At 43.1% G+C, this 26,034-nt stretch overlaps 2 protein-coding genes across 8 annotated transcripts in view; one reads left to right on the forward strand and one right to left on the reverse strand.

Moving 5' to 3' along the window:
• The window catches only part of LOC137341568 (microsomal glutathione S-transferase 1-like), a 248,054-nt gene that overhangs the window by 168,724 nt on the left and 53,296 nt on the right, over window positions 1–26,034 (reverse strand). The window lies entirely within an intron of this gene.
• The window catches only part of eps8a (EGFR pathway substrate 8a, signaling adaptor), a 167,141-nt gene continuing 147,829 nt past the window's right edge, over window positions 6,723–26,034 (forward strand). For 5 of the 7 annotated variants that reach the window (XM_068004763.1, XM_068004762.1, XM_068004761.1 and 2 more), the window contains exon 1: window positions 6,723–6,833. The gene's annotated coding sequence lies outside the window, so the exon portion shown is untranslated. The remainder of the gene's footprint in view (window positions 6,834–26,034) is intronic. The other 2 variants (XM_068004767.1, XM_068004764.1) reach the window with 1 other exon arrangement.

Genomic DNA, 26,034 nt, shown 5'->3' on the forward strand with positions numbered 1-26,034 from the left:
AGGGTTCTGAAAAACACAGACAATCCTGTTTTCTATCTTCAAGAGCACAGTTCCTCTTCATTAGGAAGATGTGTAAAAGTTAATAGTTCTTTAAACTGTAGTTTTAGTGATGTTGAGGGATAAATATTGGCCAGGACACCAGGGAGAATTCCCCAGCTCTTTTTTGAAATAGTGTTATGGGATGTTTTACGTCCACCTGAGAGGGCACACGGGACCTCGGTTTAACGTCTCATCCGGAAGACGGCACCTCCGACAATGCAGATTCCCTCAGTACCGCAGTGGAGTGTCAGCCTAGATTTTGTGGTCAAGTCTCTGGAGTGGGACTTGAACCGATGACCTGCTGACTCAGAGGTGAGAGCTCTCTCAGGGGATGTAAAAGATCCCATTGCACTATTTGAAGAAGAGTAGGGGAGTTCTCTCCGGTGTCCTGGCCAATATTTATCCGTCAACTAATATCACTAAAACAGATATCTGGTCATTATGTCTTTGCTGTTTGTGGGATCTTGCTGTGTGCAAATTGGCTGCCGCATTTCCTACATCACAACAGTGACCATACTTCAAAAGTACTTCATTGGCTGTAAAGCAACATCCTGAGGTTGAGAAAGGCACTATATAAATGCAAGCTGTTTCTTTCTTTTTATTAATTGTTAGAACCTTCTTGTAGAATTTTTTCTATGACTTTTCAATGTTAGTCCTGTTTTAACAAAATTATGCTTCTTGCCCTGTTTACCATGTCTTCTCTTTTGAGTTTTATTTTCCTGAAGTCTTTCCACAGCAATTATTTTTGGTGCTGTGCACATTTGTTCCTACAGTGTTGGACTGATAAGTGGCAAGTAACATTCGAGTCACACAAGTGTCAGGCAATTGGCAACTCCAACAAGAGAGGGCAGAACCACCTCCCCTTGACATTCAATGACATTACCATTGCTGAATCCTCCACCATCAATTTCCTCGGGGTCACTATTAACCAGAAACTGAACTGGACCAGCCACATAAATCAGCGACACCCACACCCCGAGAATGAATAATGAAAATAAATGTCAGTATTTTTCTCACCATGTGGAGAATACTCACCTGGCTCTTTTATTTCTTTTGCTATTCATTTCTTCCTTCTCTCCTCACTGCTCCTGTCCACTGGACTCTTTCCTCAATTAGACTTTTAAAGAATTATTATTGTGTATTATTGTATATTTCTGCCTCTGGATTCCAACCCACCCCAAATTCTATTCTTCAACAGCTGAGGAGTTCCTTAGTTTGAAATTTTGGTGAATATAAGTGAATTTAGTGAATCAAGCAGTCTGAGGCTGCCCTGCTTGATGTTTAGTACCATCTTTAGTTTTCTCAATCTATCTCAATCCAGAACATTCCTCTTTGAGTTGTTAAATAAAAACATTTCATGCATGCAGAGTTCTTACAAATTCTTATCCACTGGACTCAAAATCTATATTTCTCATGCTGCTTCTCTGCCATCAACGCTGATCTGTCTTTGCAGATCACTTGTGTGGATTGACCTTAACAAACAAGGTTTATCTCCTCAATGAATTGCACATTATTATGGAACAAATTATTTTTTGCAGTGAAAAGCAGTTGAAGAGCTCTTGTTCGTTGCTTAAAACACAGATTTTTCAATGAAAGGGTGCGTTGTGATGAAGTTGGGCAGAGAGATCCTCGTGGATCAGGTCTGCCAGCCACAATGATTTTCATTTAATTGATCTCTTTTTTTAAAATAAACTGTCAGAAGATGCTTTTTTTCATTTTTAATGCTGTGCTTTAGAAGGAAGAAAGAACTTTTGAAGTGTAGTCAATGTTGTAATGTAGGGAACAAAACAAAACTCAGCAGGAAACCCTATAAAGAAAAAAAAATGGTTTCAGCTTGAAATATAAACATCCTAACTAAACTGAAATTAATGTAACATCTCTCCACCACAGTCCACTTCAATGGCACCACTTTCTCATATTCAACTCCTACCTTGTAGCCATTACATTGCCTCTAATTAATTATCCTTCTGTGTCCACTCGATCATCTCCGGTGTACTCCAGGGCTGCATTTTTGGTCCTTTTCTCTTCAGCAGCTATTGCTTTACAATGGCGTCATCATCAGAAACATGAGTTCAGATTCCACATGTATGCTGGTGACACCCAACTTCATCCCTCCACCTCTTCCATCCCCCAAAGCTGTTGCCATTCTTTGTTTGCCTATCTGACATTAAGACATGTATGAGACACAACTTCTTCCAGTTAAATGTCAGCAAGACCAAAGACATCCTCTTCAGCTCCTACAAACAACTATGTACCTCTGGGCACAAATTCACCAATTCCCTACCTGCCACCTTGGAATCAGCCTAAAGATGCAGAATCTTGGTATACTGCCACATCCGATCAATTACCAAAACCACTTCCTTCCATCTCTGAAACATCATCTGCCACTGCCTCTGCATTTCCCCTTTCCCACTAAAACTCTAATCCACTCTTTTACCCAACAAGATTCAATTTCCCCAATGCTTTCTTGGTAGCCCCTGAACCTCTACACAGCACAAACTACAACTAGAATGCTGCAGCCCATGTCCTCAACCGCACAAAATCCTGCACCTCTATCACTTCGACCCTTGACGAGCTTCACTAACTCCATGGTCCCGATATTACCAGGGAGGCGGGATGGCAGCGGGGGTTGGGGGGGGGTGACTGGGCGTGTGGGTAACCCACCCAGTAAAATCGGTCTTTTCCCCACGCGATTGCAGGTAAATTGAAGCCCTTACCGTGGCTTCCGGGTTTCCCGTCGTCTACCTGCGCAGTGGGCGGACTGCGCACCCGCATCACAGGCTGTCAGCTGGAGGAGCCCTATTTAAAGGGGCAGTCCTCCAATGCTGCTCCTGCAGCAAACAACCAATTTATACAAAGGAGCAGACCAGGGGAAAGGCTGCTCCTAGATTTACCAATGCCTCACTCCAGGTCCCACTGAATAGGGTGAGGAGGAGGAGGAGTATTTTCTACCCAGCGGACGGGAGGAAGCGGCCTGCCTCTGCCATCAAGAAGGCCTGGCTCGAGGTGGCAGAGGAGGTCACCAGCAGCAGCAACATCTCCCGCACATGGATACAGTGCAGGAAGTGCTTCAATGACTTAACTCGGTCAGCCAAAGTGAGTACACTTACTCATTCTCCTACACTCCATCTTCCACATCACCGCCCCTACCCCACAACTCCTCCTGCACTGCCAAGACTACTCTATCACATCACTCCTCACACCCACTCAAACCTTATCTTCAACTTACCTGCATTTACTCACCTCCCCCGTACTCATCCCAGTACTAGCATTGAACCCAATCCTCATACAATGTCATGGCTCTGTCTCATACTCACCCTCTGATGCATCTCTTCCATGGTCAGCCTCACCCAAACCAATGCATTCAGTGGTTGGCCACGTCACCATCCCTCACTCACGCCTCTCTACATTCTCCCCTTATAGAAAAGAGCCTAGAATGCACGGGAGAGGGCGAAGACCGGAGGGGGGGCCGCAACATCTGGTCGCCCTCATGGACACGGAGCAGGAGGCTTTGGAACTAAGCCGCACCCTCGATTGCCTGTCCGTCGGGGACGCCAAGACTGCCGCCCGACAAACGGCTGGTGATAGAACTTTAACATTCAGCACTCACAATAGCAAGTGATGTTAACATGCCTTGCCATCTTCCGCACCTTAACATCTGTCATCATGCTTAATATTGCCTTCCGTTCTCTTACAGGGCCTTCAGCGACCGCTGTGACGGCGGAGGCCGATTCCTCAGAGGACCAGCCGGCCTCTGAGGGGGCACCGTCACATCTGAGCGAGCCATCCACCAGCGCAGATACACACACCTCGGTGGGTCCCCGTCCTCACTTAGTTGGGGTCGCACATGGTGAGTCACCACACACACGTGAGCACAAGCAGACACTGGTGGCAGGGGCAGCTGTGGAGAGTCCACGTTGCTGGGAACACTCTTCTACAGGGTCTGCTCAGCTGGACACAGATGCTGAACCCTGGGGGTCATCCATGAAAAGAAGAATGATCGAGGGGCAGCAGCACATTTGCGAGGTGCTGGAACAAGTGCCGCGCACACTCTCCACAATCGCGCAGAGGATGGAGGAGTCCAACTCCTGCATGAGTGGAATGGTGGCACAAGTACAGGAGGGAATCTCTGAGATACTGTCACAGGGACGTGAGGGCATCTCTGAGATAGTGTGGTGGGTAAGTGCGGGAACGTCTGCGATGGAGGGAAGGCTAGCCTCCATCGAGCTTCAAGCACGGCTCACCAATGAGTCCATTAAGGCCCTGACAATGGCCCTTCAGACTCAGGGTGAGCAACATTCTTCCGCCTTAAACAGGCAGGCAGATACTCTGGCACTGGCCTTACAAGGCTTCACACATGTCCTCCAAACTGTTGTCCAGCAGGGTGGTAGGAGTGATGTGGGCCTGGCCCAGGAGAGGGATGATGGTGAAAGGGGACATGGAAGTGGGGACGCCACTCAAAGCGCCCCCACATCTCACCCATTGCCCCCCCTCAACCAGTACCCGCAAGGCTGCCTCCTCTCCAGGTGGCCGAGTCTGCCCCTGCACAGGTGCAGGTGGAGAGCAGTCTTTGGAGGGGCCCTCATGGGCACCGAAACCCAGAGGGCGAGGCCCAAAGCATCTAATCGGTCAGGGCATGAACAAGAGCAACCTGCCACTACCTCTGCTGCAGCCATAGGGGAGGCACCATGTAGGAGTACTTGTAAACGTAAGGCGAAGGTTTTGTGGGCACAAAGAGGATGCACAAGGGCATTTGACGGTTTGTCATGTTTTTTATTTATATTTGATTTTTTTTAATGGCACATTAAATATTATTGTTGTCACCACTACTGCCACGACTTGGCCATTCTTGACTGGCTTGTGTAATATGTCCCTTTCATGAAGTTCACCATGAACACCCACACTTGATGCCACGCATTGGGTCACCCGACAGTGGGTGTATTTGTAGTTGCAGGGCTATTTTGTGCAGGTGCCTGTTGCGCAGCACTGTGTTGTGCAGCTCCACATGGTGGAGGTGGACGGCATGCCTGGCGAGGCTGGTGATGTTGCTCATCCTCGGATGAAGTGATGAATGCAGCTATGGCGCCCCCCCATCCTGACGGTGTGAGTTTGAGGGGGTCTGCAAAGTAGGTAAATGTGTTTGCACTGCAGAGTTTAGGGTATAAATTAATAACTTTGAGTGGAAAGACAAAGGTGTTGCAGCCAAAACTTTGTCTGATGTGACAGAGTGCCCTGCTGCAATAAATTAGGTATTCCCCCCAACAGTCAAATAATCCTTTGCATCTCCCACTGGCTGCTGGCTGAAACACGTCTGCTCCAACAGGGAGTGTTTCCCACAGCACGGGAAACACGCTGAGGATCCTTCAAAATTGCACCCCTGCCAAAATCTCCACTCAATGAGGTCTGTCAAGTACCTCAAGTATCTGACTATCTAAAGCAGCATCCCGCCGGCTTTAATTGCCAGTGGGAATCCCACATTCGGGAGCTGCGCGCACCCGAATGCGTCACTGGGGAACCCGGAAGTCAGCGGGTTGGAGCCGGGCTCCGAACCCGCTCTGGGATTCCGCCATTTTAGGAGCCTACCCGCCCCCAACGCACCCGCTCGGCCGTCCGAAAATTGGCCCCCATCTATCCCAATGAATCAGCTTTAAGATGCATTATTCTCGATTTCAAATACCTCCATGACCTGATCCCACTCTACCTCAGCAATTTTCCAGTCACACATCCCTGTGCACACCCTCAGGTATTCCCACACTACCCTTGTTCTCCATGCTCTCTGCTCCACCAGCAGTGCTCCTCCAATCACCGCGGCTCTGCCCTCTGGAACTCCTTCCCTCAAAACCTCTGCTTTGCCGCCACTCTCTGTCCTTTCAAAATCCTTCCCTTCCACCTTACTTTTGTTCTTTTCCCATCTCCTTTCTTTCTTTTCTCCTGCCTGCTGCCCACTAGTATCGACTCCTTGTGACATGCTTCAAGAGGTCTCTCTGCACCCGAGGAGCGCTCTAGAAATGTGAGTTATTCTCAACTGGCTGGCGTGTCAAGGACATCCCACAAGTGGTAGATGGTGGGCTCCTGCAACTGAAAGCATTTGGGGCTTGACAGGCAGCGGGATTGATCTGGCTGACTGGTAGAAAGTGTCTCCAATGTGTACTATCGGTAGGATGCACTGCAGCAACTCGTCAAGACTTCTTTGGCAGCACCTCCCAAACCCTCGACCGCCACTACCCAGAAAGACAAGGCAGCAGGTGTACGGAAACAACCATCACCTCCAAGTTCTGCTCCAAGTCACAAACCACCCGGACTTGGCCATGTATTGGTGGTTCCTTCATTGCTCGCTGGATCAAAATCCTGGAACTCCTCACCTCACAGCGCTGTGGGAGCACCTTCACCACACGGACCGCAGCGGTTCGCCACCACTTTCTCCAGAGCAACTAGGGCTGGGCAATGAAACGTCAGCCTCGCCAACGATGCCCACGGGCTGATTGAATGAAACAGAAAGGAGCCGGTGGTGGCGGCGGCGGCGGCGGCGGCGAGACCGGGTCTGGACGGTAGATGGCGCCCGGGAGGCGCGCGCTCGCTCGCTCGCTCGCGCGGCGGTGTCACGGGTGCGCGCGCTCGCTCGCTCGCGCGGCGGTGTCACGGGTGCGCGCGCTCGCTCGCGCGGCGGTGTCACGGGTGCGCGCGCTGGTAACTGAAAGTCCAGCCCCGGAGCTCGAGAAGGTGAGGCGGAGACCGGGAGTGGTGGAGGAGGAGAGTCGGGATTGTGACCGGCGGGAAGTGCCCGGGTCGCTGAGGTGAGAGAAACCGGGAGGGAGGCGGCGATAATAATAATAATAATGGGGAGGGAGCGGGTCGTCGGGCGGCCAAAACCACCGTGTGGGAGCGGAGCCCGGGCGGGCGGGCGAGCGGGCGGGGGAGGGCACGGGGTCGGCTCCAGATCGCGATCCGGTTCGGGACCGCTTCCTGCGGCGGCTGGGAAGGGTCTGTGGAAGTTGGGGGGGGGGGGGAGGTGTGTCGCCCCCCCCCTCCCCTCCCCCGGCCGGGACCCGGGGCGGCGGGGCGTGGGGTGGGGTGGGGTGGAGAGAGGAGCCCGCTCCTCCCGTTGTGCAGGTGGCGGAGGTTTGGGACTCTTGTCCCCCGGGGAGATTGGGAACTTCGGACCCGGAGGGGAGGGCGAGTCCGGCTCCAGGTAAAACTTTGACCCAGTTTTTGGTTTCGACAATCCGGAGCGAATGCGGAGCTGGAGCCGAGTCTTTTTGTTGTGTGTGTTGCCCTTGGACGAAGAGAGGTGATATTCCCGTTTGGAGGCACCTGGCCGGGGGTTACTGTAGTTACCAGGGCCCCCTGGACTCTCGCCAGTCAACTGGCGGTGTGCCTCTCTGCACCTTTCGTTTGAACTGAACCGTGTCGGATTAGCTTGATTAACTTTTTATGTGAATGGTATTTCTTTAACGAAGATATTCTGTAGCTATCTTGTTGTTTCTTGTGTGATGGCACTCTGCAAAATAGAGCAAGTCTGGTTGTTAGTAACATTCTGCCAATGTTATTGCGTATCAGGGATGTATGAGTGTATTTGCATGCTGCCAATGACACAATCGCCTTAAATAGGAATAACTGAAACAAACAGCAATAATTCAACGAGGTGTTCAAAACATTTTTCTACTCCTGGTTTATGACAACCTCTCTATTCAAAATGCAAGTTTGCAAAATAGGTATACGATGTTTCCATTACCAGACCGTATTTTAAAAAGTACATCAATTGAGTAGGAATATCGTAATCTGGTTTTACACCAGCTTTTGTTAGATTGTTATGGAGTTGCAGAAGATCTTTCAGTGTGGTATTGTAAACAGCTGATACAAAATACTGTGATGCTGACATTCAGAAAGTTAATATTTGAAAACTCTGAAGTCAATGGCAATATTTTTGTTTAAACTTTTGTAGTGTTTTCAGAGTAATTTCTAATTAAACTGCAGACCTCAGTGCTGGCTGGATTTGCTCAACTTAATGGCAGCTGGCTGGAGTTAGATGCTATCCAGGGAGGTCTTTTTCAGCTGTAAGACCTAATGTGGGTCTTGGTGTGGCTTTTATTTTCTTCATGTAAATGCTGACAAAAAGGGAAAACACATTTCTGTATTACCTTTTAAATCATCTTTGTAAGAAAGCACTTGATATCTTTCCAAAATAACTTTTTAAAAATATATGACTGGTTAGTGAAACTGTTGAATTTTGGTAAACTAAATGCAGAAATTTGTGTGAAATCTGAAGTTTCTTGATATCTGACTGTTTTCTGACAATGAGCTCTCAATGTGGGAGTGGAATTGGGTGGGAAGGTGAACTTGGAAACAGACTGCATCATAGCAAAACTTTTTTTGGAGGGGGGGGGAGAATTACTTTAGGAATCTTAACTGTTATGCTGTAGTTTTTTCCACTTTATTTCCTTGTTCTCAAGGTTGGTTTTATGATGGACATTATTGAAAGCCCCCCTCTGACTGACATCATGTAATGTTATGGGTGGGACTATTTTGATTCATGTCACAGCAGGTCATGTCCATTCAGCATTTGTACATGTGTGGGTAACATTTCTCAAACTTCTTTTTGGTTAGAAGTTACTTTACTGCACTTCAAGCAGTGGACCTGCTAAAGTGTTATCTGCAGGTACCATGAATTGGACCATTGGGTTGGGAGCTGTCAATTGCTTGGATTAAGAGCTATCAAGATTAGTAATGTGGGCTCATGCTGAGAATTTAAATTAAGACTAAGCAGGAATTGTGTTTTGGATGGGTGATAGTTAAAAGCGACAATCTCTTTTAAATGGTTTAGAGAGCCACTGTAACAGTTGATCTGCTTCATAAAGGTTGTTGTTTTGTTGTATTTGTTCTCTTGGTTTTGCTCTCTGCACCAGATGATCTGCCATTTGGGAGGTCAGTCTTCAAATTTGGAAACTCCTTTTACATTTCTTAACTACTGCATATAAAGCTTTGCTAAGTGGAGGATAATGAAGGAAAACATAAAATACTTCATTGGTCCTTATTGTTGGAATGATGTGATTCTGCACATATTTGCCACCAAAAAGACATGGCCATTTGACCCATCAGTATCATCCTTTCTGAAAGTTTGTGCTTATTGGGTTAATCCAAGTTTAGTTAATTTCTTGAGGGAGATGGATAACAACCAGGAAGGTGAGTGAGATTTCTCTGAATGTGGTTAAGCAAAAACCTAAGGATGTCAGCCTACATGCACCTTGGATTAAACTCCATAGATGTAATTTTCATAGTCCCAACAAGACTGCACCGATAACATCCCGTAAGAGTATCTGACATCCTTGTAACTTTTGAACCCATTATTCATCAGATATTTCTGCACTGGCTTCCAAAGAGATTAAATGAGACTTGAAAGTATCTAATTCAGAGAGTTTACATATCTCTTAGTGATGGTGGCAGAATTCTTATTTCCAGTTGTGTCCTGTGGATCTGTTGTCAATTTTTAGCACTTAGCAATTGAATTATGTCTATTCTTGGTCTTTTCTCTAATTATATTCACTTCTGAGTATCTGTGTTTGTCTCCAAGAATTGTTGTTGCTCGCTCTTTATTTTTCAATGAATCAGTGTCCTATTGAAGGTGTGGTGCCTAGAGTTTCAAGCAATATTCTAAGTGTGACCTTGCTATGCAATGTTTAAATGAGCTATTATGGTTTCTCAAATGCTCGAGAGACATTGTCTTGATGCTCCCTAAGAATCATAGAATCTTGCAGCACGGAAGGAGGCCATTTGGCCCATCGTGCCTATGCCGGCTCTTTGAAAGAGCGATCCAATTAGTCCCAATCATCTGCTTTTCCCCATAGCCCTGCAATTTTCTCCCCTTCAAGTATTTTTCCAATTCTCTTTTGAAAGTTATCTGCTTCCAGGCAGTGCATTCCAGATCATAACTCATTTGTTATCAATTGTATCCACATTTTTTATTCTTTCACCGTTTACCAATTTACACTCATGTTTCCTGCACCAATATGTATTACTTTATCCTTACTTATGAAAATAGATCTACCTGTTGACCACATTTGTCAGTTTTTGCTGCACTTTGCTTGATATTATCACCTATTGCAATGTAATGTTGCTATAGTGCCCTTTTAATGGTTCTTGAAGGTGTAAAAGAGAACTCATAAAGCCTAACTCTATGGGAGTATGGCTAGTCATTGTCTTTGCTATTACATACTTGGGGTTGACTTGGCAGGAAGGGAACCAACCCCCCCCCCCCACTTTGCCCCTGACATCTCACTGGCTTCACCACTGTTCTTAATGATTCACACTATTAATGATTCATCTTGTCTGGTCTGCTTTGTGGCATTATTTAATGTTTTGCATTTCATCATAATACCTTCCTGACCCGTATGTGCTTTTGATTCCTGCTGGAATTTGCCCAGGCTTCATTTGACTGATGTGATTACCTCTGCTATTTCTTACCTTCCCTGTTACAAAGCTGCTGGGCCTATCCCTTAAAACATTGTGTCCAATCCTTTGTTTCGATGAGCCACAGAGGTGTGTACCATGGAGACTCGAGTGTCTAAAGTTGTAATTCATTCATACACTCCAAGTTGCTGATACTAACAGATCTTGATGTTCTGGTTTACAATTTATTCACCAACCGCTATAAAACTGCCTTCGCCAACCGACAGGAATATAAAATTCGTCAGGCAAATGGAACCGAGTTGCCTGGGCTTCAAAGGCTGGATTGTCGGGGCTTGGGGCTGCAGTTTGGATTTCCCTGTTTTAAAAGACCTGCCTGACTTTTAGCATTCTGTATTCACTCATGCTATTCCTGATTTGGTGCTTGTTGGAATTGGTAGCTTTGTTGATCGTTTAATATTTAGAAACATGAAATGCTGCAGCTGAAAATTGGTGGTGGTGAGGAAATGTACTGTAGTGCTTTTCTGCAATTTTTGCTAAAGTATACTTTCGACATCACATATTTGGGTAAATGTGTTTGAACAGAACTCAGAATGTCGGTGATGGTGAATAGAACATTTTTTTCCTCCAGTTATCATCTAGTGTTGGCATCAATCACTCCCAGGTCAGGATGGCATGAGCCAGATGCAGAGCAAAGCTTGCTGTACGCTGCTGCAACAGTGCATCTTGAGCCAAACCTCCAGAGCACACTATTGTCACAGAGCACAGAGGCAGGAGATGTAAATCCCATCCCATGAGCTGGATTCAGATCCATCTCCTGCAGATCAAAGGATGGCTGCTGGAAGGCCGGTGGCTGAAAAACAATGTAAAAGCAGCTTTTGTTGGGATCACCCTGCAACGTCTGGTGTGGCCTGTTTCATTGACAATGCAGTGAAAGTGATTTCAGTTGTGCCATTACAGACAACTCATAGTAAGTCACTGAAGACTTAACAGGGTTTGCAGTCCACATTATTTATGTGCCCAGCAGGGTTGGAATAACCTGTAGGGCACATTATGAAGAAAATGTTATGAACTGCCTTTTTAAAAAAAATGTTAAAAGCATTTTAAACATCTTGTGGCCATGTGTTTTGTAAGTAGGCAGTAACTTAATCTTATGTATTGTGTTTGTGTAGAATTATTGCATAGTTTGTAAGATCACATTTTCATCATGTTTACCTTTTTCAGCAATACATTCACCATATTAGGTGTGCATTTTGTTTTGGCTATATAGTCACTTTGAGTTATTTCTGATCTTAAAATCCCTCGGGCCTTATTATTCAAAATGAAATCTGAGATTTGTGTATTTTTCAAGCCATGAATGAATTAAATCTCATTGCATTTCAACCATACCATTGCAATGGATCGCTCAATGACTACTCGGCATGTTTAGGCTGTGCATGCAGCAAGGGACATATTGTCGGGTTAGAAGTGGCACAGTCTTTGTATCTGTAGCATGAAATTCTAGACTGTAGCTATAGTTTATTCATGTTGGAGATTTCTGTGCTAATGTAAAATCATAGAATGTTGTAGTTCTGTCCCTGTTGAAAAAGTGTAGGAAAGCTGTACCTAATCTGATAGACTGGTCTTTTATGCCAAATTTGGATGGAGAAAGCTATCTCTGATGTATGAATTCTTGCATTTGAAGAGATTGCACTAAGTGACATTAGGAGTCACTACAGTACTTCAAACATTTTGGAGATAGAGAAGCCTGTTTTGTTAGTGGATAAATATATAATGAAGCAGATTGAGAGAGAAAATGTGAAACATGTACAAAGCAAATGGTTGTTGACACATGATTTGGGTGTGATTATTAACACTTTCATAAAGTATATACTGTAGTCAACCTGGGTAATGGGTTAATGGGATGAATCTTGTGGGTACTTGAGTTGAAACAGGTTATTTTAATGTTGTATAACTTAATTGCTAATTTGAAATAGATGCATGTAGGTTAAAATCTCAGGATGAGTACAGGCTCAATGCAGAAGCTAAAGGAGGATAAAATGGAGGATATCTGAAGAACAATGTGGGACTTTGAAGGGCAGTAAACAATGAGAATTTTGAGTTGAAGGCAAAAGGCATGGAAGAGGGTGTGGAGCTCGAAGGAGAAGATGAAATGTATAATCTCATTGAAACGTATGAAATTCTGACAGGGCTAGACAGACTGGATGCAGGGAGGATGTTTCCCCTGGCTGGTGGGTCTAGAACGAGGGGTCACAGTCTCAGGATACGGGGTAGGACATTTAGGACTGAGATGAGGAGAAATTTCTTCACTGAGGGTGGTGAACCTGTGGAATTCTATACCACAGAAGGCTTTGGAGGCTAAGTCACTGCATTGCTGCAGGAGTTCCTCAGGGCAGTGTCCTAGGCCCAACCATCTTCAGCTGCTTCATCAATGACCTTCCCTCCATCATAAGGTCAGAAATGGGGATGTTCGCTGATGACTGCACAGTGTTCAGTTCCATTCGCAACCCCTCAGATAATGAAGCAGTCCGAGCCCGCACGCAGCAAGACCTGGACAACATCCAGGCTTGGGCTGATAAGTGGCAAGTAACATTCGCGCCAGATAAGTGCCAGGCAATGACCATCTCCAACAAGAGAGAGTCTAACCACCTCCCCTTGAAATTCAACGGCATTACCATCGCCGAATCCCCCACCATCAACATCCTGGGGGTCACCATTGACCAGAAACTTAACTGGACCAGCCATATAAATACTGTGGCCAGGAGAGCAGGTCAGAGGCTGGGTATTCTGCGGCGAGTGACTCACCTCCTGACTCCCCAAAGCCTTACCACGATCTACAAGGCACAAGTCAGGAGTGTAATGGAATACTCTCCACTTGCCTGGATGAGTGCAGCTCCAACACCACTCAAGAAGCTCGACACCATCCAAGATAAAGCAGCCCGCTTGATTGGCACCCCATCCACCACCCTAAACATTCACTCCCTTCACCACCGGCGCACTGTGGCTGCAGTGTGCACCATCCACAGGATGCACTGCAGCAACTCGCCAAGGCTTCTTCGACAGCACCTCCCAAACCCACGACCTCTACCACCTAGAAGGACAAGGGCAGCAGGCGCATGGGAACAACACCACCTGCACGTTCCCCTCCAAGTCACACACCATCCCGACTTGGAAATATATCGCCATTCCTTCATTGTCGCTGGGTCAAAATCCTGGAACTCCCTTCCTAACAGCACTGTGGGAGAACCGTCACCACACGGACTGCAGCGGTTCAAGAAGGCGGCTCACCACCACCTTCTCAAGGGCAATTAGGGATGGGCAATAAATGCCGGCCTTGCCAGCGACGCCCACATCCCGTGAACGAATTTTAAAAAAAAAATATTTAAGAAGGAGCTAGATAGATTTCTAGGCACAAAAGGCATCAAGGGGTATGGGGAGAGAGCAGGAATATGGTATTGAGATAGATGATTAGCCATGATCATATTGAATAGTGGAGCAGGCTCGAATGGCCTAGTGCTCCTATTTAGTATGTTTCTATGAATATGGGGAGAAGCCAACGTGACTTGGCCAATCAGAGCTATAACGTTGTTGGGGTGAAATGTATGTACAGACAGGAGGCTGGAGGAAGGAGATGCTGCCTATGAGCCATGTTTCTGTCAGAGCCAGGATATCGATGGCTTCATTCATGATAAGGTTGTGCGTAACAAGGGACTTGTTTGAGAGGGCACAATCATTCTGGTAGGCAATGTGGAGTGGGACATTGACTGTTGATCCATTGGTGGGGTCAGAGGGTTGGAAGTGGTCTAGCTGTATGCTTGGTGTATTATGATTCAGCTGACCCTTGTGCTTTGTGCTACAGGTGGTAGTTGCAAAGGTCTGTTGCTGTACTTCTCTCCATTCCTTCTCTGTTTCTGGCAGCTTAAGTTTTGCTCCCAGTCTCCTTCAGGTTTTTTGTGTTGTCTTGATCTAGAGGCAAACATGGTACAGTGGTTATATTTACTTTTCTTTTTCTTTGTTTTTTTCCCCTTGTATACAGGTTGTATCTCCCTGTTATGGCGATCCCTTTGTGAGAAGATGATTCAGGTGGTACAACAATAAAATAGTAAATGTTGTGCACTATAATATAAACTGAGGTAAAACAAATGGAACAAAGGAAAAATCATGTCAAACAAAATTGAATGTGTCCTGAATTTTTGTAAAGGGGATAAGGTGATTCTTGATCTTGCTACCTCTGTTTTTAATATAAAAGCAATTTACAGACTTTTTAAACCTATGAACTTCATGGCCAAGCCCAGTTGGTCAAGTCTTGTTGGCTTTAATTAGAAAATCCCCGATTATAAAATGTTCTCTGTGGATCAGTCACAATCGGACTTTTGTCTTGATATATGAAAACTGTTATTGGTGTGTATTTGATTTCCTATCTTCTATCTGATTACTTTTGTTATCCTACTCCTTGTGCAAACTGATCTTGCTACCCAAGGACATGTATTAGTTGCTGTGAGGAACTTTCTGGTGTAAATGTAGAGAAGTTCGAAAAATTTCTGATCTCATTTATTGTTCTACAACATTTTTTTTTAAGCACCCTATCAACTGTATAGGAAGATTGAATGCTGAAGTAATTGTGAAGTGAATTCTTGATGCTTTCTCATGCTTCAATAATAAATGTCACGTGAATGCCAAGTATACTGAGTCAGTGAAGAATTTAGGATCCAAAGGAAAGGGGGCACATCTTCATTTTTACCAAATGGTTCTTTGTAGCTTTATTGAAAATATTGCTGGGCTGGAACCAAACTAACTTACCAACTTGCAAGAGCAATGTATATCCATCTAGTCGTTTCTTCACTTTCTTGTGGGCAACTGCTAATCATCTTTGCCTTGCTTGATTAGTTCCTCATTAGTACCAAAGGTGTACACTGTTCTATTGTAGGTTTCATTTTCTGAAGTTGAAAGCTAAGTGGTAGATCAAATTTAGGTATCGATTCAACTTGCCAAACCATAACCTAGCCCAATACATATTATAGCATACTATGAATATTTGACTTGTAAAACAATTTCTTGATCAGGCTAAGAGTTGCTAATTTAGCATTCTGTTGAAAATATAGATTATGGAAATGACACTCCCTTTTCAATCATCTTTCATGAGAATACTGTGGACTTGGACTCTTGTGTTCAGAGTAGACTTGTCCTTTGACTTGTTTCAATCCCCTGAGGCATGAATTCACTCAGCTGAAGACGTGAGGAGTGTCAGACAGTAAGCCTGACAAAACAGATTACTGTATATGAAAATATACTGGGAGATAAGAAATGGACAAGTTTGCAGTTGTATGCGAAAATAACTGGCACTTAGCTTTCAACTTCAGAAAACGAAACCTAAAATAGAACAGTGTACACCTTTGGTACTAATGAGGAACGAATGTGCAGTTTTAAATTTTGTAACTGAAAATGAGTACCTACTGCAATCCTATTAAAGAAATAAAATTTGCATTAGGGTTAGTGAATAAACTGGTTTGTGTGAACAATTTCAAATTTGAACATGTCTGAATCAGATAGTTTTTTGTCATGAGCTGTTTAAATTAGGCCAATTAATGTGCAATTTTCCTTTACATACTAAAACTGGAGTCCATTAGCCTGACAGTATTATTGTGCAGATGATGTTGCTAGGTATGAAGTGTGAAATGGCTGGTATATTGAAAAAGATAAAATCAGTTGATATTCTGAAATTACATTCTGCTGAAGGAATATTTACTATCCTTTCCAATAGATTTTTTAAAAAATGGATGTATTTAAGCATTTTCAAGGACTTGCTGAGGATAAATGTCATCTGTTGTGCTCTTTAGAGCTGTGTGTTTCTGTAAGCTTTGTATAGTGTTTTACTATGTTAAAGGTGCAATATAAATGCATGTTGTTGTTTCAGATTGACTTGGGAGTCATGGCAGTTAAGTTTCTTTTAATACTATAGTCTCTTCCTTTTGGATGAAAAAACAAAATGTATGTTTTAAAGGAAACAACCTTGAGGAAAACCTTGCAAACAGTCCTGAATGTGACAATTATGAATTGCGGCAAATAAACATTGTCACGTCACTACGGTGTGATGCAACTAATGAAAGACTTGCAGGTATTGTGGTTCTACTTAAATTATTTGCTAATATGGAGCTTTTCCTGCCCTTCATTGAAATGGAATCCAGAACAGCATTTGAATGTTGCTCTAAAATTGTAAAAAGTAAACAAATGCAAATCACCCAGAACTTTCCAAAGCAGTCTGTGCCCCCTGCCCCGCCTCTCAAACTAGGGGCTGTGGACAGGATAGGGTGACATTCTGTCAACAGTTCCTATCCTCCCTCTTGGGAAGGGGGTGGTAGGTGAGGTAAGCGTGGTCTCTTTGAAGTTAAGGTGGCTCCAAGATGACACACTTGGTGATGAAAGTTTGAACCCAAATCAATCCCATGTAGTGGATTCAGTCATCTGATAGCTGAAGCAGACAGGTCTACTGTACTCCAGGGCACTGTTGATATTCAAGCAGCCAGCCTGGTCCATTAATGAAACTCGTTGGTGGGAACCAAAGATCCTTTGCACTCTAACCCAGATAGTAGCTGCCTGCCAATAACCCAACAGGTAGAATGGTCCTAGCTGGCCAAGCAGCTGTGCAGTTTTAACTGGTTGAACTCCAGCAGTACCCTTGTGCATGCTTGGGGGTGTGCCAGTCTGTGCCTTAGTGTTTTGTACCTGGATAATTGGGATGTGTGCCTGCAGGGAAAGAATGTGGATTCCATTATTGGGCAAATAGAAACCATACAGGTAGGTGTAGATTTCTCACCAGCTTCATTTGGACATTCTTAAATATGATGGGTTTCCAAGAGCAAATCATGCAGCTGACCTTTAATCTGTTTTCTAAAGGAACAAATATGGACTTGGAACTTGTAGAGTTTATTTTGACAGCAAGAATATTGACATTAATAGAACAGAGGGCTTCAATTAATGATTTGTTAGAGCGCCAAAGGTTCTGGTTGCTGGGGAGATGAGTCATTTTCAAATTGTGTTTTACTTCAGTGCTTTTGGACCAACTGGTCCAGTTAGTTTAGTTTGCCCTTCATTTTGTTAAAACTGGAATTGCACTTTCATGCTTCTGTCGTGTTTGTTAAGAAAAACTTGTCAGTGATTTTTTTAAATTCAAGCATAAGTACTGATGTAACCATGGACTCTAGGAAATGTGTACTGTATGATACAAAACCATTTAACAGTTAGTGGATACTGACCTCTTTTGTACTCTATTATGTTGAAAATATTAATTTCAGTGTGTGTATATAATACCACACACACGCGCACGCACGCACGCACGCACACACACACACCGACCTGTTTTTGATGTACTTACAAATCTAAAGATTTTTCTGAGACTAATAGCTTTTGCTATAGAATGTCAAAATAAATCAAAGGAACACTGAGGTTGGTTAACAATGGATCACTGAGATTGCAATTTAGTTGTAAAGACAGTTGTCAAGGAAAACATAGAACTTGAAGGCTACATGAGCTGAAAGATGAAAAGCGATGTTGGAAGTTTAAGCATTCTAGTTTAGCATCAATGTGAAGCGATTCTTGGGCTTTACACAAATAATTATTGGGTGTGTAAATCCTGATTCAGGTCCTGACTTGACTCCTGATTGAAGTGGAGTGAGTCTCTTCTGTTTGGCACCATATATAAATCCAGTTGGCAGCTAAACCTGGTTTACAAAGTGCTCAGGGGTTCTTTGGACCTCTCTCTGGGCACTTTGTAAACCTGCTTTAAGTGTTGCAAGTAAGGATTCTTCTCTCTGCTTTCTAACCATTTACATTTTCAACTGTTGGGAGAGGGAGCGCATTGTCCACACTTGTATTCATGCATGCACACATCTCTCTCCTGGACAAGATATGCAGCCAGGCAGGAACCAGGCAAAGTAATTGAGGTTCTCACTGGCTGGAAACTGAACTCCAGTTACTGGCCTTTGACCATTAGTGTCAGTGCATCTTTAGGTGACCTGACAGTGACCACGCTGTAGAATGCAAAGTGAAACCTCCAGAGGCTGGTGGTCTTGCATATGACCTATAGATTACAAATTGAATTCAGTCCTCTGTACTTCAAGTTCCAAAATGCAGTTGAGGCAATGCTTGGTAAGTCATAGTGTAATATCATCTGCCTGTTAAACTTCACCTACTTAATGCTGGAAACTGACTTCTTTTATTCACAGCTCTGCACATTCCCATCAGGTGCGATATTCCATGTCCCTTTTTGACTTAGCAATTTGTAGATAGTTTCCTTATATGACTGACAGAAAAGCTTTAAAATTCAGACTTTTTCTTCCTGAATACATGTACTCTGCATGTCATGTTGCAATGTCTACAAGTTTCATACAGATTTGAAACTGGAGTTGAAATTGAGTTTTGGAGGCTCTCCAAACCTGCAGTGAACTTGGGAATGATTTGATCTGTTTGCTTGGTGCAGTACAAATGCACCTTGAGAAGCTCTTGTTTCACATAGGGAAGACAAATACTGGACAACCCTATTAGTTGTCTGTTACTAGTTGAGAAAATATTTAAGGGCCATTTACATTCTTTAGTTAATTGTAATAAGTTTGTTCATCCAGTATGTAACTTTTGAATGAACTCTTTCCTTTACTGTTTGTGCATTGTGTTCATAAATAAGAGTGCCTGCAGAGAGCAAAAACTTCCTACATAAAAGTTGTTGCAATCCTTTATCCTGCCAAGCAAATGGCTACCACGTTAAAACTATCAGGGTCAAGTGAAATACACAGGTGTATAATATCTGTGGAATCCAGTGTATTTGGTGTTTTGCAGGTTCTGTTAATAACAGTTCAAATAAAAATGTGTAAAATTTATTTTCAGTTTTCTTTTACTGGATCTGAAATAGCCACCTTGAGAACAGTGCACTGACATGTCTTTTGTGTGTGGGGAAAACAATTACATTAATACTTGACTTGATTCTCATTCCAAGTGGACAAAACTATAGCAAGAAAATAGCAGTTTAAGATTAAACTAGTCAGCAATAGCTTTCAGCAGTTCACATTTTTTTTCATTATATCAAGCTAATTGAAAAGAGTCCAGTATTTTTTGTAAACCCTTAAAAGCCAGCTGAAGTACTTGGTCTTTCGCTACAGCCTACTGATCTGGAGAGGTCTCGGGATTAGCGTCTCTGCTGATTTAGCTGAACTCGGTGTCTACAATTGGCCACGGTGCCCCTCAGCTAGGGTTGGGAGATTAAATCAGCCAGAGTCTCTGCTTCTGTTTTGTGATCCGATCTGAAAAGTACAGGTGTGGAGGTTGGATGAGGGCAGGTTTGTGCTCTGCTCTAGTGATTCCCTGATTGAATAGGCTGCTGATGTTCACTGTCTAGGTGCAGACATGAAGGCTATGGATCCATAACTCAGTGTGAATTAGGGCTTCCAAGAGAGGAGAGAAGAAAAATTGCAGTTTTTTGTTTTTTCCTAGTAGGTTGGGGCAGTGAAAATGAATTAGTATTCAACAGCAATACATTGCCTTCAGCATGTTCATTATGCTGATCTGACAAATGGTGGATGAATTTGAATAGGAGTCGAGGCTGAGGTTAGTTGTGGGGTGTTTTTTGGGGGTGGGGAATGGGGTGAAAGGAAGTGTACTAAATGAGTTTATTACTATCACTGGAACTCCTAAGCAGCTCTCACGCATTCTATCACTTCTCTCTGTAGCTTGAGTGGAATTTCATTTAATTGCATTGAGCTGGCTTTTAATAGGGAGCTCTGTAATAAACAAGAATATAAGTACTTCTAAATTAGGAGACTGCAGCTTATGCTAAGGGCATGGTTTCCTACTATTGACCATAATTATAACTGACTTGATCTACCTTGTTTCAACAGCAGTTGAGATCCACTTTTTTTGTTTTCTGAAATAGCTCCGTATGCAGCCAATCGCAGCCTAGGGTCAGTGCCGACTTGGGGTGATGTATTGGAAGGTGCAAAACTTGATCTTTTATAATAAATTTAAATTGTAACAAGAAAATGAGCAATTCATTTTGAAAAATAATCCAATGTGGAAATCATAAATTCTAAAAATATATGCCGTGTTAAGTTGGCACTTATTATGCTGTCAGTATTGAAGCATATAAATTTTGGTGCTGGTGTTTAGCCTGAGGCCAAGCTACGAAGATTACAGTCTTTAGAAGTTACATGTAAAGACTATACTTTGGATTACTTTGCGTTCTATTGAGATGACCAGTTACCCATTATCTAAAAGTAATAGATACCTAGGAATATTATAAAATGATGACTTATTGAGAATCTTGAAGGACATTCCAGCGTACCAGTTTATTAACATTACCCGAATGCCAAGATGGATTTTAAGTATATATACGCACCTTGTTAAAAATTCTGCATTTGCACTATTCTCTTGGGTTCGGTGTCACTGGTTTCTTCTGTCAACAAACCCCGAGTCCCCTACAATCAAGAGTTTACCTTGACTGCCCAATCAATACGATAGTGTGACCAAGCGGTCATAACAATAAAACTTCTTATGCGCACCGGATATAGTAATCTCGCATGCACTCTCTGTGTTTCTTCTAGAATGTAGGCCGGATGAGGAGAGACAATATAAACTAGAGGGCACGACTCTAAAAGGGGTACAGGATCAGAGAGATCTGGGGGTATATGTGCACAAATCATTGAAGGTGGCAGGGCAGGTTGAGAAAGTGGTTTAAAAAAACATAAGGGATCCTGGGCTTTATAAATAGAGGCATAGAGTACAAAAGTATGGAAGTCATGAAGGACCTTTATAAAACACTGGTTTGGCCACAACAGGAGTATTGTGTCCAATTCTGGGCACCGCATTTAGGAAAGATGTGAAGGCCTTAGAGAGGGTGCAGAAGAGATTTACTAGAATGATTCCAGGGATGAGGGACTTTGGTTACGTGGATAGACTGGAGAAGCTGGGGTTGTTCTCTGAACAGAGATGGTTGTGAGGAGATAGAGGTGTTCAAAATCATGATGGGTCTAGACAGAATAGATGGAGAGAAACTGTTCCCATTGGCGGAAGGGTCAAGGACCAGAGGACGTAGATTTAAGGCGATTGGCAAAAGAACCAAAGGGGACATGGGGGAAAATCTTTTTTACACAGCAAGTGGTTAGGATCTGGAATGCACTGCCCGAGGGGGTGGAGGAGGCAGGTTCAGTCATGGACTTCAAAAGGGAACTGGTTAAGTACTTGAATGGAAAAAAAAATTGCAGGGGTATCGGGATAGGGCGGGGGATTGGGATGAGCTGGATTGCTGCTGCATAGAGCCGGTGCGGGCTCGATGGGCCAAATGGCCTCCTTCCGTGCTGTAACCTTTCTATGATTCTATGTGTTAACGAACTCGGGTGTTATGCCAAATTCAATTTAATTGGAGATAATTCATATTCTCAAAATAGATTTAATCTTTGAGCTGAAGGTAATTTAATAGCAATATCTTAAATTACCCCAAATTCCACTTGGGTCAAGTCATAATCTCAAAATGTGACACGACATTCTTTATAAGGTACATAATGTCAAAATTTTTGTGCAGAAAGGAATTTTGAGGATATTCTAGTGTTTCAGCTGCTGTTCAAACAATTGTCGTGAACCTACCTGTTAGTTTTGCTTGTTCTCCCTTGCCTCTTTTTTTTTCTTTTTAAAAGGAGAATTTTTAAATGGCACCAATTCAACAGTCATGCATACAACATGCTCTAAATGTTGTTTTAAATAATGCCTAAGCTGCTTTTATATTGATATATATACTGACTGAGTCTTGAGGCAGCCAGCCCTGGCAAATCCTAGAAGTTTAATTTGGGGTTGCCACTGGCTGCCTTGGACCCCTGCATTGTGAGTTGGTGGCATTAATATTGCACTTAATATAAAAGCTGCTTTAGAATCAAAGCATAAGGAGTGAGTCACCAACGAGTGCTGTTTAAAAGCAGCTTGTATGGAAGATGGAAGACAAGTGTTTAATTTGCTGAACTGTGGGCTGTCGTGAAGGTTCACTTTACTTAGTGAGTAGCTGAGCAAACACACTTCAAGAAGGTTCCAAGTTCAGTCCCTGGTGTGTGATGAGTTAGTTAATGACAGAGAAGGGAAATGGCAATTGGGATGTTGCAATTGGCCAAAACGTTCCTAGGTTACGGAATGGCAAAATTAGCCAAAGTTCTTTGATTAATATCCAACGATGCCTGCTGAAAATCATATGTGGAGACATTAGGTGAGGGAGGATCAGACTTAACTGTGATGGTCTTTGCAATCAAATAGCCTGCTGACACTCAAATGATTTGATGCCCACTTGGGAAATATACTGGATGGCACTGTGGAACTGTACCCCAGCATGAAGTCTTTGCCTTTTAAGAAGGGAGGAAAAAAAGCTAATGAGAAGAGGGCGGAGTGAATGCCTCCACTTATGGAATGTTTCAGCATTAAGCAGTGGGAACTGAGATGTAATTAATTTATGCTATTTGAATCAGGCTGACTGTTCTGAGCCATTCTGTAAGTTGTAACATGAATATTTAGGTATTAATTTAAATTTATTTATGGTGTAATTCATGCCGTTGAACTTGGATACCTATAGCTTCATGTGATGGAGGGAGTTTAGGGGGTCTTTTTTTCTCTTTATATCCTGTCGGAGAAAAGGTCAAACAGCACTAAGAGTATTAAACTCTTTCCCCATTTGGGTCGTAGATGTGTAATTCTGGGACAGGCTGGATGGACCAGTAGGTCTTTGCCTGTCTGTCATTTTCGTATGTTCGTAGAAAATGAGCTGCCATGCTTGAAGCCATGTGATTCACTTGATTGTAGTTGTGATGTAACTCATGTTTAATTCACATCCCTATCGAAAAATGCAGTTATTAATGAAGCATAAAAGTTTATGCACTCATTAATCTCAAGTTGATTTGATAGCTCTTTAAGTGTGCTGAGAAACTCAGCATAGTGAATGCTTGTATTTGAATGTTTTTAATGTTTGCAGGATGTTACTAGGTCCATATTTAACCACAACTATTGTGTTCCTCGCATTTGTGGCTTTTCACTCAACATGTGCATATGTTCTTGTTGCACAACACAATTTTTATGGAGTGACACCAAATTGCAATTTCTAATGTATTGGTCCTTCTACAGCCAATGCAGCACCATTGTAAATAGCATTTAATGCATTCGGAGGCCCAGCAAATTGTTTTGGGCCAAAAATGTTTCACAAAAGAGGAGGCATTGTATTTCATGTCCACAGGCGCAAGTGCTGTTTTTGAAAAATGATATTAAATAGAAGCATGTGGCATCATCCTACTAAGCATCACTAATGATTGGAAATATTGTCCTCCCAACTTGACTCTTGTGAGTTGATCCGTTTAGTGAAACAGCATGAATGCAAGTCTTGCGGGGCTTTTTTTTTGCTTGTACACAAGATAAAACTAGACAGTTATTGTACGGGTTTTGAAAAAAGACTGCAACTGAAAATTCAGAGGCATCTAGAAATTGCAGACACACGTAATGGAACATATTTGTATGTGCATGCATTATACACTGTCTTGGGAAAGCTTTCCAAAACATTACATGCTGCCAAAAAAAATTTGAGCTTCCATAGTTTACAGATCAGTAATATAATGACTGATGGCAGTTGAGGAATATTAGGTGAAGTTGACTAACTAGTAAATAACATAATTGGTCACTTTCATTGGTAGAGACACATTGTCGTGCATCAGTATTTTGATTTATGCATTTTCCAACTTTTGGTTTTTATATGGCTGCCTAATTTGGTTCCATACAATTGTGTGTTGTATTGTATTACTAAAATGCAATACACCATTGTATTTTAATAATACAGTGGTGTATTACTAAAAAATTAAGTTTATTGTGAAACTTTCATGAGGGAGAAACAGTTATTGCACAAGCCTCAATTTTGAATAAAAAAGATTTGCATTTATATAGTGCCTTTGGTGACCATAGGATGTCCCAAAGCCCTTTAAAGCCAACAAAATACTTTTGAAGTGTAGTCACTGTTGAAATGTAGGAATAAATGCAATACAGATTATTGATTTTGGGACCTTTGAATTGGCATCATATCATGTTGCCATCAGTTTTGCTGTTATTTCTGGAAAAGTGAATAATTGAATCCTGAACTAACCACTTGCTCTTGGCAATACCTTCCTTGTAAAGCCCTGCTCAAGCAAGTGGTAAGTTCCATCTAATCCTTGCAAGCTTCAGTTAACACTTGAAAACCTCTCTGTAGGAAATTTAGCAGATGTCTTGGGTTTACACAAGTCCTTTTTTGTCTGGTTATTCATGTTTCCCTAGGCAAGTATTATAAACAGTGATCTCAATTTTTCCTCAAAGTGGAGCAACAAATTTGTAATATGGATGAAATTGTTTTTCCTTTCCGACAAAAAAAAATCACATTGGGAGTTTGGCTTCATACAGGAGATCTACATAGCATGTGACCTTATTGACTGATTCCTTCCTGCTTAGCAAACTATTTGCTCTCTCGATCTCCTCCCGACTCCGCTATCCCTCCTCACCCTGATACTTGCTAACCCTGTAAGTAGCGCTCTTTGCTTGGGCATTGTCCGTTTCCCTTTTTAGAACTACCGTAACCACCACCCATGAGCCATGCCTGTTCTCCAATTACGGGTACAACTGTAGCCTACCTTCCTTTCTAAAGTCTTTGAATACTGTGAACAGTTCTGTCACCATATTATAAAAAGGATAAAGAGGCAATGGAGAAGGTGCAAAATAGATTTACTAGGATGATAGCAGAACTGAGAATACGTGTCAGGAAAGGCTGAACAGGCTGCGGCTCTTTTCTCTAGAAAAGAGAAGACTGAAGGGTGATCTGATGGAGGTCTTTAAGATTATTATGAAAGGGTTCGATAGGGTAGACGTATAGAAGATGTTTCCACTTGCGAGGGAGACCAGAACTAGGGGCCATCAATATAAGATAGTCACTAATAAATTCAATAGGGAATTCAGGAGAAACTTCTTTACCCAGAGAGTGGTTAAAATGTGAAACTCGCTACCAGAGGGAGTAGTTGAGGCGACTAGCATAGATGCATTTAAGGGGGCAACTAGGTAAACAAATGAGGGAGAAAGGTATAGAAGGATATGTTGATGGGGTTAGATGAAGAAAGGTGGGAGGAGGCTCGTGTGGAGCATAAACACCGCCATGAACCTCTTGGGCCGCATGGCCTATTTCTGTGCTGTAATTCTCTAATGTTGCCTCCTAGTTCCTTGTCATTCTCTTAAAACTTCCTGTTCGGATCACTTTAGTCCAACTGCCCCTGTCTTGACCTAAGGCACGAATGACCACTTCTCTGACAGTGATCAAGGTATATTCTTCCTAGTCCTTCTCAACCTCACAGAATTTGATATTGTTGACCATGCCATTCTCCATTGCCTGTCTTCCCTTGTCCAGCTTCATCAGGCAGCCCTTGCATGGTTTCAGTTCTACCTGTCTGAATGTAGCAACACTTGGCTATGGCTTCTACCCGTAATTGGAGAACAGGCATGGCTCATGGGTGGTGGTTACGGTAGTTCTAAAAAGGGAAACGGACAATGCCCAAGCAAAGAGCGCTACTTACAGGG

This window comes from Heptranchias perlo, chromosome 24, assembly GCF_035084215.1.
Source record: "Heptranchias perlo isolate sHepPer1 chromosome 24, sHepPer1.hap1, whole genome shotgun sequence".
Lineage (NCBI taxonomy): Eukaryota > Metazoa > Chordata > Chondrichthyes > Hexanchiformes > Hexanchidae > Heptranchias > Heptranchias perlo.